Raw genomic sequence first — 13192 nt, 5'->3', positions numbered from 1 at the left:
AAATACATGTTTCATTGAAAAAATGTATATCCTGTGCAATTGGAATTACAAGTCATAAATACCTCTGTTAATTCATTAAGAACTTGTTCTTTTTTGTCCAGATCAAGTGTTTATCACCAGTTAGGGGTCAAAAGATTTATCAAGTTACTTTCATCGAAACACTACAAATTTTAGGGTATTTTACAGGGCATAAGTCAGTTCTTGTTATTATCTAAATAAGCCAGATTGTGTCCCTGAGAAATTGGAAGATCATGCAATATAAGTCTGCAAATAAAATACTACATCTTTAATAGAATAATAAATCAGGCTCTTCCATGCAGCGCCTCCACTGCCTGTAGGAACAACCCCAGGCAGAGGATTCTTGTTTCATTCTTACACCTCCCATGCTTTCTTTATATTCAAGAAGAGAAATCTGTTCCACTTTTTTTTTTTTTACATTTTTTGAGTGACATGTTCTCTCTTTGTAGTTTCTACCCTGTGTTTTACTCATGATGTCAATGTGTGCACTTAAATTTAATATCTATTCTCAAAAGTAATTCTTGAAAGAAAATGGCAATGATTTAAGATGGAAGGTGAAGGCACTTAAGATCCCAGATCTTGATGAATTGAAGTAATTATAGTGATCTTTATCTTTGGAAGAATGGGGATAGCCCCTGCATAACACCAGTAATCAGGCTTGCTTACTCCACCACTTACTGATGAAAAAATACATGCCAACTTTTGTAGCATCTACATTTGCAAAACACCAGAAAGAGCTGTGGTCAAAGTGCCTTCTATTTACCCCATTATGGATATCTTTATTAGGGTTTTATTGCTGTACAGAAACACCATGACTAAGGCAACTCTTATTAGGGAGAACATTTCATTGGGGCTGGCTTATGGTTTCAGAGATTTAGTCCATTATAATCATGGCAAGAAGCACAGCAGCATTAAGGCAGACATGTTTCTTGAGAAGGAATTTAGAGTTCTACAACTTGATCCAAAGGCAGCAGCTCTAGGGTCCCTCTTGCTGAAGACACCATGTATTTTAAAAATAGGGATAATACAATTTCAAGTATCTTCTAGCTGCTGATTCTAGAGATCAGTTTGAAGTCATAGTGTACTTAGAAGAGTACTTAGAGTACTCCTCCAAGGTTATCTTTGCCACTGAATTATAGCCTAGGATCTGTCTATGTTAATTTCTTCATCCTCCTTAAAGTGGTACAGTAATCTGATTAGGGAACTAGGGAAGGTGGGCTACTTAGGGAGGGCAAGGAAAGTAAGTCCAGAAGGGGATGAGAAGTGGATACAGGGTGATGGCAGGATACCAATGATCTGATAGGGGAAATGAGAAAGAGAGAGGGCTTGTTAAGGAATGGAATGGGAAGTAAATATAAGAGAAATAGAGAAGTGGGTGAAATAGCACTATAGGTATCAGAGAAGTCACAAAGAATAATTAACTTTTGACTTAAAAACTATAATATGTCTTCAGCCCCTTTGTCAAGGATCAAGTGGCCATAGGTGTGTGGGTTCATTTCTGGATCTTCAATCCTGTTCCATTGATCCTCCTGCCTGTCACAATACCAATACCATGCAGTTTTTAACACTATTGCTCTGTAGTATTGCTTGAGGTCAGGGATACTGATTCCCCCAGAATTTCTTTTGTTGCTGAGAATAGTTTTAGCTATCCTGGGTTTTTTGTTATTCCAGATGAATTTGAGAATTGCTCTTTCTAACTCTGAAGAATTGAGTTGGGATTTTGATGGGTATTGCATTGAATCTGTATATTGCTTTTGGCAAAATGGCCATTTTAACTATAATTGCCAGAAGCTGGAAAGAACCCAGGTATCCCTCAACAGAAGAGTGGATGCAAAAAAATGTGGTATATATATATACAATGGAGAACTATTCAGCCATTAAAAACAATGAATTCGTGAAATTCTTAGGCAAATGGATGGAGCTGGAGAACATCATACTAAGTGAGGTAACCCAGACTCAAAAGATGAATCATGGTATGCACTCACTAATAAGTGGATATTAACCTAGAAAACTGGAATACCCAAAACATAATCCACACATCAAATGAGGTACAAGAAGAACGGAGGAGTGGCCCCTTGTTCTGGAAAGACTCAGTGAAGCAGTATAGGGCAAAACCAGAACGGGGAATTGGGAAGGGGTGGGTGGGAGGACAGGGGGAGAGAAGGGAGCTTATGGGACTTTCGGCAGTGAGGGGGTTAGAAAAGGGGAAATCATTTGAAATGTAAATAAAAAATATATCGAATAAAAAACTATAATATGAGCAATATAAGTATACATATATAATTTTAATAAATACATTTTAGAGATTTGTATTCATTTTTTTTTATATATGATGAGTATGCTGTAGCTGACTTCAGATACACCATCAGCGGGCATAAGCTCCCATTACAGATAGTTGTGAGCCACATGTGGTTGCTGGGAATCAAACTCAAGACCTCTGGAAAAGTAGTCCTTGCTCTTAACCTCTGAGCCATCTCTCCAGCCCTTAATAAACATTTTTTAATCTGTACTGATAGTGCTCTCCTTAAAAACCCAAGACCACTTAACAAAAGTCTAACAACATAAATTAAAAGGCTTCTTTTGAACTTTTGGCCAGGGATGTCTAAGAACCTCCCTAAAATATAAAACCTTTTACTAGGGGATAACAAAGGGGCAAGGGTAATAGCAAGAGGTTTCATCTTCTCTCTCTCTCTCTCTCTCTCTCTCTCTCTCTCTCTCTCTCTCTCTCTCTCTCTCTCTCTCTCTCTCTCTCTGTCAAGCTCTCCAGTACTATCCTAGCAATGGTTTGATTTTCCTGGTTTCTACAGTTACTACATTATAAATACTCACACTTAAGATTTGGAGCTAGGAGACCCCAATGAAAGAAGATGCAACACTTGGAGATTTTTGTTTGTTTGTTTGTTTGTTTTGCATAGAGAGGTCTGGATGACCTCACTCAATATGATTGTTTCTCTTTTCACCTATTTATCTGCAAAGCTAATGAGTTCATTTTTTACAACTAAGTAGTATTGCATAGTGTTTATGTACCACATTTTCATTATTCTTTCATCAGTTTTATGACATTTAGATTGCTTTGCTTTCATTCACCAGAAATGTTGTATAAAATTCCAAAGGAGGCAGGCAACCAAGAAACCAACAGTAATGCTTAGCTATAATGCACAGGAACCCCTTCAATAACCACCATGATGTAATAACTTATTAGTACAGCAATACTGTGCATAACTTGAAGGGAACCAACCATTCTGTAATTGGACTTATGACCAGCTTAACAAGAAGGATGCTATGCCTGGTACTGAAAAAACTAGTTAACTACTCAGTGATGGCTAAGTCTTTTTATTAGAGAATAATGTATAATGAATTGTTTACTAAACCAGTATCGTACCTAATAATAATCTATAAACATTTTTTCTTATACCCACAGGTAAAAGAAGTTTTCAACTCCTCATCAAAGAAACTTCTCTTAGCAACAGATGCAGGCCATTACAGAAAACCACAACCAATCAAAATGCAAGGTTGTGGAGTCCAATTTTATAGTATAAATCTACAAAACCTCCCACATCAATGGTTCAAGAAATATTGCAGAAGAGGACTCACTAGGATTATAAGAACCACAGGACGAAAGAGTTTACTATTAGATTGTGTCTTGCAGTAAAATTAGAAACTCTAAACATGGGGTTGCAGAGATGGCTCAGTGGTTAAGAGCACTGACTGCTCTTTCAGAGGTCCTGAGTTCAATTCCTAGCAACCACATGGTTGGTGGCTTACAACCAACTATAATGGAATCAGATGCCCTCCTCTGATGTGTTTGAAGACAGTGACAGTGTACTCATATATGAAATAAATAAAAATAATATAAAATAAAATCTTAAAAAAAGAAACTCTAACCATAAATTCTCACCAATATGACTATACCATATCACCAGTCTCACCAGCAAACATGCAAAGCTGTATAGGGGAAAGCCCATGAGGCCTTCACCTGATAGAAAGAATGCCAGCTAAACCAAATAAAGCTGGAAATGGCAGAAGTGGTCCTTTCCAGGAAAGTGAACACCAATTGATTGCCTAGTACCAAATGCTCAGCTGACTACTTGCATAAAAACATACAAACAAGTAACATCTCATGGACTTAAAAGCTTGCATTTAAGAATATAGATGGATATATGAATACATATAAACATGCAGTAATGATTATTGAGAAAACGGGGCATACATTTTAGGAAGAGTGGGGAGAAAATTATGGAAGATTTTGGAGAGAGAAAGGAAAAGAGAGAAATGTGACAATTAAATTTCAATATCAAAACTAAACAATAAAATGTGTTAACTGGATCTACAGTTGCATGGAAATAACCCATCTGTTTCCCCAGCTAGGCAAAGCTTCATGAATAGGAGTCATTACCTTTTTAAGCTCTCTATGAGTCAGGCCTTCTTGAGGAGCTATCTAGCTCATGGAAATGCTTAAATTTCACCTAGTCCTTGGGAAGCATACACCTTTGATATTCACTGTCTTTTGGACTATGTATAATGTTACAGACCTCCTTCCCATTATTGCTTTTACAATTCATACCATCAAAAATAGTTTGCAGGATGTGTCCTACTATGATATCCACCTCAAGAATATACTTTTTTAGTAGTGAAATGCATAGATACTCTTGGGAGCAATAATTACCTACCCCCAGAATGAGCTTATTAGGATTCACGTGTATGTTTTTCATCTTGTACCTATCCATCATTGCCCATTGGTGCCAATGCTTTTGGGGGATACTGTGAATCCATGCCTATTCTGCTTCAATATCTACTAAGGCAAAGGTATTCTTCAGTGAGCGACCAATGAATCTTCCTTTCAGTATGAAGCCCCTGTTCACTTTCAGGTAAACTTGACCACTGTATAAGAGGAAGAGCTGAGGAGAGTCCCATCCTGAGTGGCCTTCCTCTGTAGCAAGGGGAACAGCAGAAATGGTTTGTATATCCTTGTTATCTATTCACATTTAACTGGTGGTGAATTGATGATTTGGAAATTAGGCCCTCTAGAGACTTATCAATACATTTGCTTACACATCAGTTTTGTCATTAAAGACTCTAAACTGCACATGCCTGTCCACATCTGTATTTGGGAGACAGAGAACCCTATTACCGGGCTGCACTACCTCTTCATTTACTTGTTCACTTTTGCTTGCTTTAACAACTTGCTAAGATACAACAGGTCTGATCTAAACCTTTTAGATCAGCCAAAGCCTTTCTTGCTTCATAAAGGTAATGACCACCATACAGCTCAGGCTGTCCCTTTTCTGATGTCTTTCAGTCTCTAATATTAACAGGGATTTCAGTTGGAGATAATCAGGTACTGTAGACAGTTCCTGTGAGCCAATCCATCACAGACTGAGTAATCTCATATCGCACTAGATTTAAAGGTTTTGTCTCACAAAGGTATAATTGGGTTGTGTTGCTCATCCTTCCTGCTTCTGGAGCACTCTATTTGATTCCATGTGCCCCATATCCCTTTGCCTTACAGGACATGTGGTAAAGGGCTCCTCCATTTGTTGTTAGGAAGTTGTCCCTAGCTTCAATAACTCTGAAGATGAATATTCTGATTTCTGTACTTTCCTGTACTGGAGCATTGCTAAGATCTCCATCAGCAGGCTGGATCATAGATTTTCCCTTTCTCTATATTAAAGGTCAGGGCTGAGGGCATCTGTGTTCACCTCTAGGTCACTCTTTTCCTCATTGCTAAATGAATTCACCCTGGGGTTCCAGGATAGGGGAGCCTAGGAGGTAATCTGTTTATTGCTTTAATATAGGCCCTCTTCCCCTTTTGACCTCCTACCTATAAAAATCAGGAGGCCAACAATTCCATTTCATCGTGTCTTTTACTTGGTAACTAGGAAGCCAGTGTTGAGTTCACCAACCTCATATCTTTTTTCTTGTTGAAATTCTGTTTATACTAGTAACCCATCTTGGCTATCTTCTCGGTCTTGGATAAATATCCTATCCATCCTTAAAAGCATCCACGATGTCTCTGGTGATATGTAAACTCTTAATGTGATATTTCCAGAGTTGATGATGTACTTTAGTGTTTTTCAAAACATCTTCATATTCCAGAGCAGACAAAAATCACCAAGCAGGCAAACCACGCCATACCACAAGCAAGACTATCAGACTAGGAACCCCTGGCCAACAATCTCTGCCTGAGTTTCTGCATCTTATCTTAACATTTTACTTACATATCTCACTACTCACTGTCCATGTCCATGAAACTAATCCCGGTGACAAACCACCACATCAAAATTTTGATTACGCACACAGACACACACACAGACACACACACACACACACACACACACACACACACACACACACACACACACACTTCAGCTGTTTTCTTCATTGTCCATATCAAGCACAAGTCCATTGCTTTCTTTAAACTCATACCACGTGTTTTTCATATTCTATCATTTATGCTAAGTGTTAGATAAAATTCCTTCCTGGGTAGAAGTAATCAGAATTTTCTCCCATGTTCTCTATGACAGAGACACGGTTCTGTCCTTGTTTATTCTGGAGAATCATTGAATCACTCTAGGGAACCAATAATTGGCCTTCCTTATAGAGAGCACATGAAGGGTGACTTACACACCTGCGGGTACTTATCCCTCAAGAGTATTCACCTGAAAATGTCTTACTCCACAGGAATGAAACTTCCCCATAACCACATAGATGGAGACCTCTATCTCCTAGCAATCCCTGTCTTATACACTCTGGTCCCTTTCTAAGGCCATGTGAAATATTGGAAGAGTTCCATTAGGCAGGTGTTTAGTGTTTGGATACTCTGGGAAGAGTCTAATGACCATACCTTCCTGGCCATGATAAAGAAACTGTCAACAAGCCTGGATAATATGGTGATTATTTTTTTTTCAAGGTTGAGATGATGAACTCCAAAAGACAGTGATTGTAGTTACTCCCAAAAGGTACTCCTAAAAGGTATTTATCCATGAGAAAATAGTGGTTTACATGGATTTGAAAGCTTGTAACAGAATGTAGACTTAAGGCATTTTTCCTAAGTTGCTTTTGAACAATGAGTGAATATTCATTTAATGCATTTAACTACAAAGCTGAGAAAAACCAAATTTTAGGTTTAGTAAAAAATAATCACATAAGAGTGTTAAAATAAGAGAATATGAACATACTTCAAAGAACTAAAAAAACACCTCCAAGGAACATTATGGAGAAATTGGTTATAGTCTACCAAAGAATCCAAGAAATCATCAAAATAATAATTTTATTTATACTGGACTTTGATACATGAGCTTATTTAAAGCAGAAATCCAAGAGATTTCATGAGCAGTAGAATAAGTAAATTAAAGATAGAGCTCTAGTATTTAGGGACCATTAGAGAAAATTGGTAGGTATGTCTGTGAATAAAATAGAGAATTGTGCTTTCTAGGATAGTTGGAAAATGGCTCACATGGACTGCTGGAATCACCATCAGTCGATTCTGAGATTGCAACATGAGTTGTGTACTGCTAATTCATGTGCCATTGAAAGTCATAAGTTAGGGAACTGGCATACTCTAATATAAGGAAGTTGAAAATATCAATTTATTATCATGATGCTTCCCTGTTCTTTCTGATTTAATAGTGAAAAATAACAGTATGACCAAAAAGTAGATAACTATTAGTATTGGACTAATAGTATATCATATAGATTATTGTAGACATGTTTTCAATTTACTAGGTATTTTACTGGGAGGGAGGAGAAATGTGTTTTAAATCACAATATTTACCATTTATGTACTCTGAACTATTATTTCTATGAGAATAGCTTACTTTTTTAAGTGGAAGAATCTGAGTGATATAACTGGGAGTGTAAGCTTTGGCAAAAGATAAGAATTATAGAGTTAATACTGACTGAAATCAAAATCAACACTTAAAAATGAAATGTAGACTTTGAGAAGTAATTGCATTTAGTTTGTCTACTCAGCCATACAAAAGAATAAATGGTAGCACAAAAATGGAAAAGATATAAATACTCAATAATCTAATGGATTTGATGTCTATTAATATTAAACTACTTAGGTTAGATAGCTGATGTTCAATAAATAAAATACAATATTCATTTATGTTGTTAAAACCATAGAAGAAAATCAGGTAGATGTTTTAATATATTTTAAATCAGTAGGTAGATAAATATTTTAAAATACAAATGCTATGTTTTTATATATATTTAAGCATAAAAGCTGTGCAGATGTGTGTGAGAAAGAAAGAAGTAGATAAAGCGAGAGACAGGGAGAGGAAAAATTTGAGAAGATTTATGTAAGGCCCTCATATGTTTTGATTCTTACAAAAACATCAGTAATTTAATGTTTAGAATATTGTAAAATGTACTGAGTAGTTATGTTACTATTAAATAATATGTAGAGTTTAGTGGAAAATTAATATATTTCTATGTCCACATGATCACTTAAATTCACAGTACATTACCTTGAGGGTTTGTTATTTCTCCCTTGACATAAAATACCCCACTGAAATCAAGGTTATGAATGCCTGAACACCTATTCCTCAGAGATGACATTAGTGACACTTCTCACTGTGGTGGTTCCTCTTAGTAAATCTCTTCAATGGATCTCCACATTCCTCCTAAGAGTCACAACATAAGCCTCTGTTTAATGTATTGATATTTGATCTCAGTTCCAATAGACTGAAGGTACTGCAAGGTCAAGTACCTGACTGCAATTCCTTTTCAAAGCTCAGAAGAGATTCATGAACTCCATAAAATATAATAAACAGCTGTCAAGTGAAAATATTCTTTTCTCTAGAAATTCATGGATTTTATGTGAGAAAAGACATACTCAGGCAAATGAATGTTTAGAATAAAATACTCGTATTCTCACACATAGACAATGATACACATGTGAAGAAAAAAATCACTCATGTACACATCACATACAAGTAGTCATGTACACACCACATCCAAATAGTCATGTACATATCACCTACAAGCAGTCATATATGTATCACATACAAGCATTCATGTACATATCACACATACACTTGGAAAAAAAAAACCCTTCAACTTAATTTTCAGTTGTTCCCAGTTGGTAATTTACATTGCATAGAAGACACTATGTTATTTCTTCTGGACATACAAAGTTTAGGAGTTGTGATTCTTCATTGAAAGAATAGATAACATAGTACAGATATAAACTAGGTTTCAAAAGCTGTAATTCAAGTGAAGATATGACAATTGTGATTATAGTGTTTTGCTCCTACTGTTTTTCAAGTCTTCTTTTGACTTTAACATATAATAATAAATTTATTTTATGTTGTATATTTATATAAAAATAAGACAAGGGTATCATGGAGATCTCTTGTAACTTCACGATGTATATATCCTCTAATGGCATCTATTTTCTTTTGTTTCTCTATGGTTATTAACAGGTATTCAGTCATTACATGCCATTCACGAAATGGTAATAGCTAACATATTAAAAATGAGAAGCTATGTGTGTAAGTAGGCACAGCAAGAAGCCATTAAACAAAGCCACTCCATGGATAGAAAAGCAGTTTCTTAAGAGCAAAAAACTGTTCAGAGAGTAGAAGACAGTGCCAAGCTATATGGATATCTAGGAAGAGAAGACAGCTAGGAAGCTGGAACATGTAGTTAGCATGGTGCTTTCAGACAGGTTGGGAGCTGACAGTTGCATTCCTCAAGACATTAAGAGGAGCTTCTGAAAAAGCTTTAGAAGATGGGGTGTCCCGCTAAACCTTTGTCATCAACATTGCCATTTTCAGACCTATTTTCTGGCATAACATCCCAGCCTTTTGTTGATGATAATGAGTGATGCATTCCTCTGGCTACTTCTAGCTAAGAGGGCATGTTAAAATGGGGGTTCTCGAATGGTGGTCCAAAGCTGGACCTCAAGCCAACAGGCTATGTTGGGAGACGTGAGGAAATTCCATCAGAAGCATCTGGTTCACCAGTCATTTGGGTCAGCTGACTAGACAGAGGGTCATAATTTCTATGAGGAGACTAGGGATTATAGAGCAAAGAAGAGGCACAAGCCACGAGCCTATAGAGACCATAGTGGGAGCCCTGTATTGGAGTTAGTTCCTAGGGTTTCAATTCTGTATTGGAACTCATGTAGCCTTTTATTTCATTCTTCTACTTGGCCAGATTGATTTATATAGTAACAGCATTCTTCATTAAGAGAGAGACAAGTTCCTCCTTTCTTGGCACTCACCGGGTCAAGAGCCTTTCAGTTCTGGCAGACTGCCAAGGCTATGGGAGGTGACCTGGTTTGGGATTAGCAGTGTTGACATAGATTCCTGGGTAGTTAGTGTCTCTTATCTGAGTGAAGATCTGCTGAGATAGATACAGACTATAACACAGTCTACCTTTGGAGAAAGCTGGTGGAAAGGCATGCAGGAGAGAGAGGTGGTGAGAAAGACAGATTCAGAACCCAGAGCTGAATGTGATAAATTAGCAGAGCCAAGCAGAAACAAATGATCAGTACCACAGGAAAGCTGTGTTGGCAGTATGGTTCTGTTAAAAGAGGAACCAGTTTTCCAAAGGACACAAACACGCCTCCTAGATTTGGTCACCAAATGTAAGAAGACACAATGAGAAGCCACCAAACTAAGCCATTCTGTAGATAGAAAAGCAGTTCATTAAGAGAAAAAGGCTTGAGGGCTGGAGATATGGGAGGAAGAATAATATGTACCAACCAGTACGTCCAGAGCTCCCAGGGACTAAACCACCAACCAAAGAGCACACATGGAGAAATCCAAGGCTCCATCTACATATGTGTAGGATGGCCTTTTTAGACATCAATGAGAGGAAAGACCATTGGTCCTATGAAAGCTCAATACCCCAATGTAGGGGAATGCCAGGTCAGGAAAGTAGAACGGGGCAGTTGGTAAGTAGGGGGAGGGGGTATGGGATAGGGGGTTTTCGGAGGCGTAATGAGGAAAGGGGATAACATTTGAAATGTAAATAAAGAAAATATCTAATAAAAATTACAATAAAAACTCTTATTGTGGGGAATAAAAGAAATTATTAACCCCCCCCCAGTCCAAAAAAATAAACAGAAAAATGTTGCTGGGTTGCCTTGGTTAATGGAAGAGGGTGCCCAGATGTGAAGGCTTATTGGGTTTAGGGAACAGCAGCTTAAGAGCTGGAATAGTGAGGAGGTTAGAAATGGGACTTTCAGATGGATACAATTAAGAGTGTTTAGCCAGCCATTAAGGGCTTCTGAAAAACACTTTAGGCTTCTTTTCCTAGTAAAACCTAACTCAGGCAGGCTCTCAGGGTAATAAATGGTTTGCAAAAGGTTAAGGGAGAGAAACCAACTGATCTGGTCCAGCCTGACCAGAGATATATATAGTGATGCATCTGTTCAAAGTAATATGTTACCAATTCGTTGTTTCTTCATGTGAGTGTGTGTTGCTAAATTACTGAATTAGATACTCTTTCAGTGAAGAGGTCCTAATCAGAAGGTGAGGCAGTCAGGTGAGACAAATCACCTCCAGACATGGGCAGCCAGGTCCAGTTCCCCCTGAGTGTTACAAACACCTTATCAAATTTTGTGTCTTATGATGTGAGATGCTTGGGAAATCCTGCCCTCAGGACTCGTTTGGCATTAGAAATACAATTATGCCTCTTACATTCCTCAGTGAGCAGCTTAGAGCAGGTGACATTTTTGGAGCCCTGTCAATCAGGACTAGTGCATAAACTCTGACTCATACCTTGACACTGTGTATTCAACCAAAACTTTTCCTGAAATTCAGAGCATGACTTTAAAAGAAGTGCTTCAGGGAACCTGATATTTTGTAAGTGGCTGTTTTAAGGACATTGATAGACTTACTATTAGTTTTTACAGTATGTTAGTTTGAAGTTAAAATGAGTGTTTCTGAGTTGGACAAAATTCAAAGATTTTCTAAGCTTGTATCTCATAAAATAATTTATAAAAACTCTCGCCAAATGTTGATCTGTCTGAAATGAAATGATATTATGTTATTTGCAAACAGTGATGTATAATGTATCATAAAGTAATAATAATGTATATACTGAATCATCCTTCTCTAAACAACCTGCATGGATTTCCCAAATATAATCCTTAATTAACACCACATGGAAAGAGGAAATATAGCTCATAGTTATCTCAACTAATATTTGTGTTTTCAGTATATCTTTTATCCAGTAAAGGATTATTACTTCCACCAGCTAAAGAAATAAAACCAAAGATTCTAATTCTAACTCTTGCCTATTATTCAGAGCAAGTACTTTCATCTCCACAAATAGATGGCAAGGTGACTTTACTATTATTTTCAAGAAACTCTTATTTCTTTAGGCAATGAAATACATTGCACATGGATAATTACATTTTGGTAGTCACAGCAATTCTCATTACTTACCATCATCTTTAAAGTATAATAAATTTCAGATGAATGGATGGCTGAATAAAATACAAAATGAAAGTTGTAGGGAGTTAGCATGAAAATCTAAGCAGGTATAGTTAGAGATAATTCTGCCATTTTACAAATTCAATGTATCTATGAAGATGATGATGATGTTCTTGCTTCACATGCTGAGATATCGCTGTACAGTATTTCTGAAGTTTCAAACAAATATTATATCCTGTATGTCTTACCAAAGGCAAATTCTACCAAAAAAACAACCCTCTCGGGGAAAATGTCTAATTTGCATTTTGTTTGCATCAAACCTTCTCGTAGGATTCCCCAATTCATATCAGAGTACTAAGCACTATTTTGCATGTGTGTGGAATTGCATGCATGCATTTTAAAGATGTTGCATTCTAAATTTTAGAGGCATAGATGATCATTCTGGCTTTACTTTACATATTCAACTGTCAGCATGTTTCATTGAGTCTTCTTTGAGCCCTTTTTTTAAAAAAAAATTATGGATTTTTCTCTCTATAATTTACACTGTTACTATCTGTGATGGTTTGAATATGAAATTCCCTCCCAAGGTTTATGTATCTAAGGTTTTTTTCTCAGCCTTGGTTTTGGAAGCTTTAGGAAGTGAAGTCCAGCTGGAGGGAAGAAATCATTAAATTCAGGCATTTGAGAGGATGCCTTAAATCTGGCAACCTTTAGTCTATTTTTTACTTTCTTAGTCTCCATCATGTGACATTCTCCTTTTTATGTTTCACAACCCCCTGAAA

This window comes from Apodemus sylvaticus, chromosome 7, assembly GCF_947179515.1.
Source record: "Apodemus sylvaticus chromosome 7, mApoSyl1.1, whole genome shotgun sequence".
Lineage (NCBI taxonomy): Eukaryota > Metazoa > Chordata > Mammalia > Rodentia > Muridae > Apodemus > Apodemus sylvaticus.
This window is presented reverse-complemented; position numbering follows the sequence as displayed.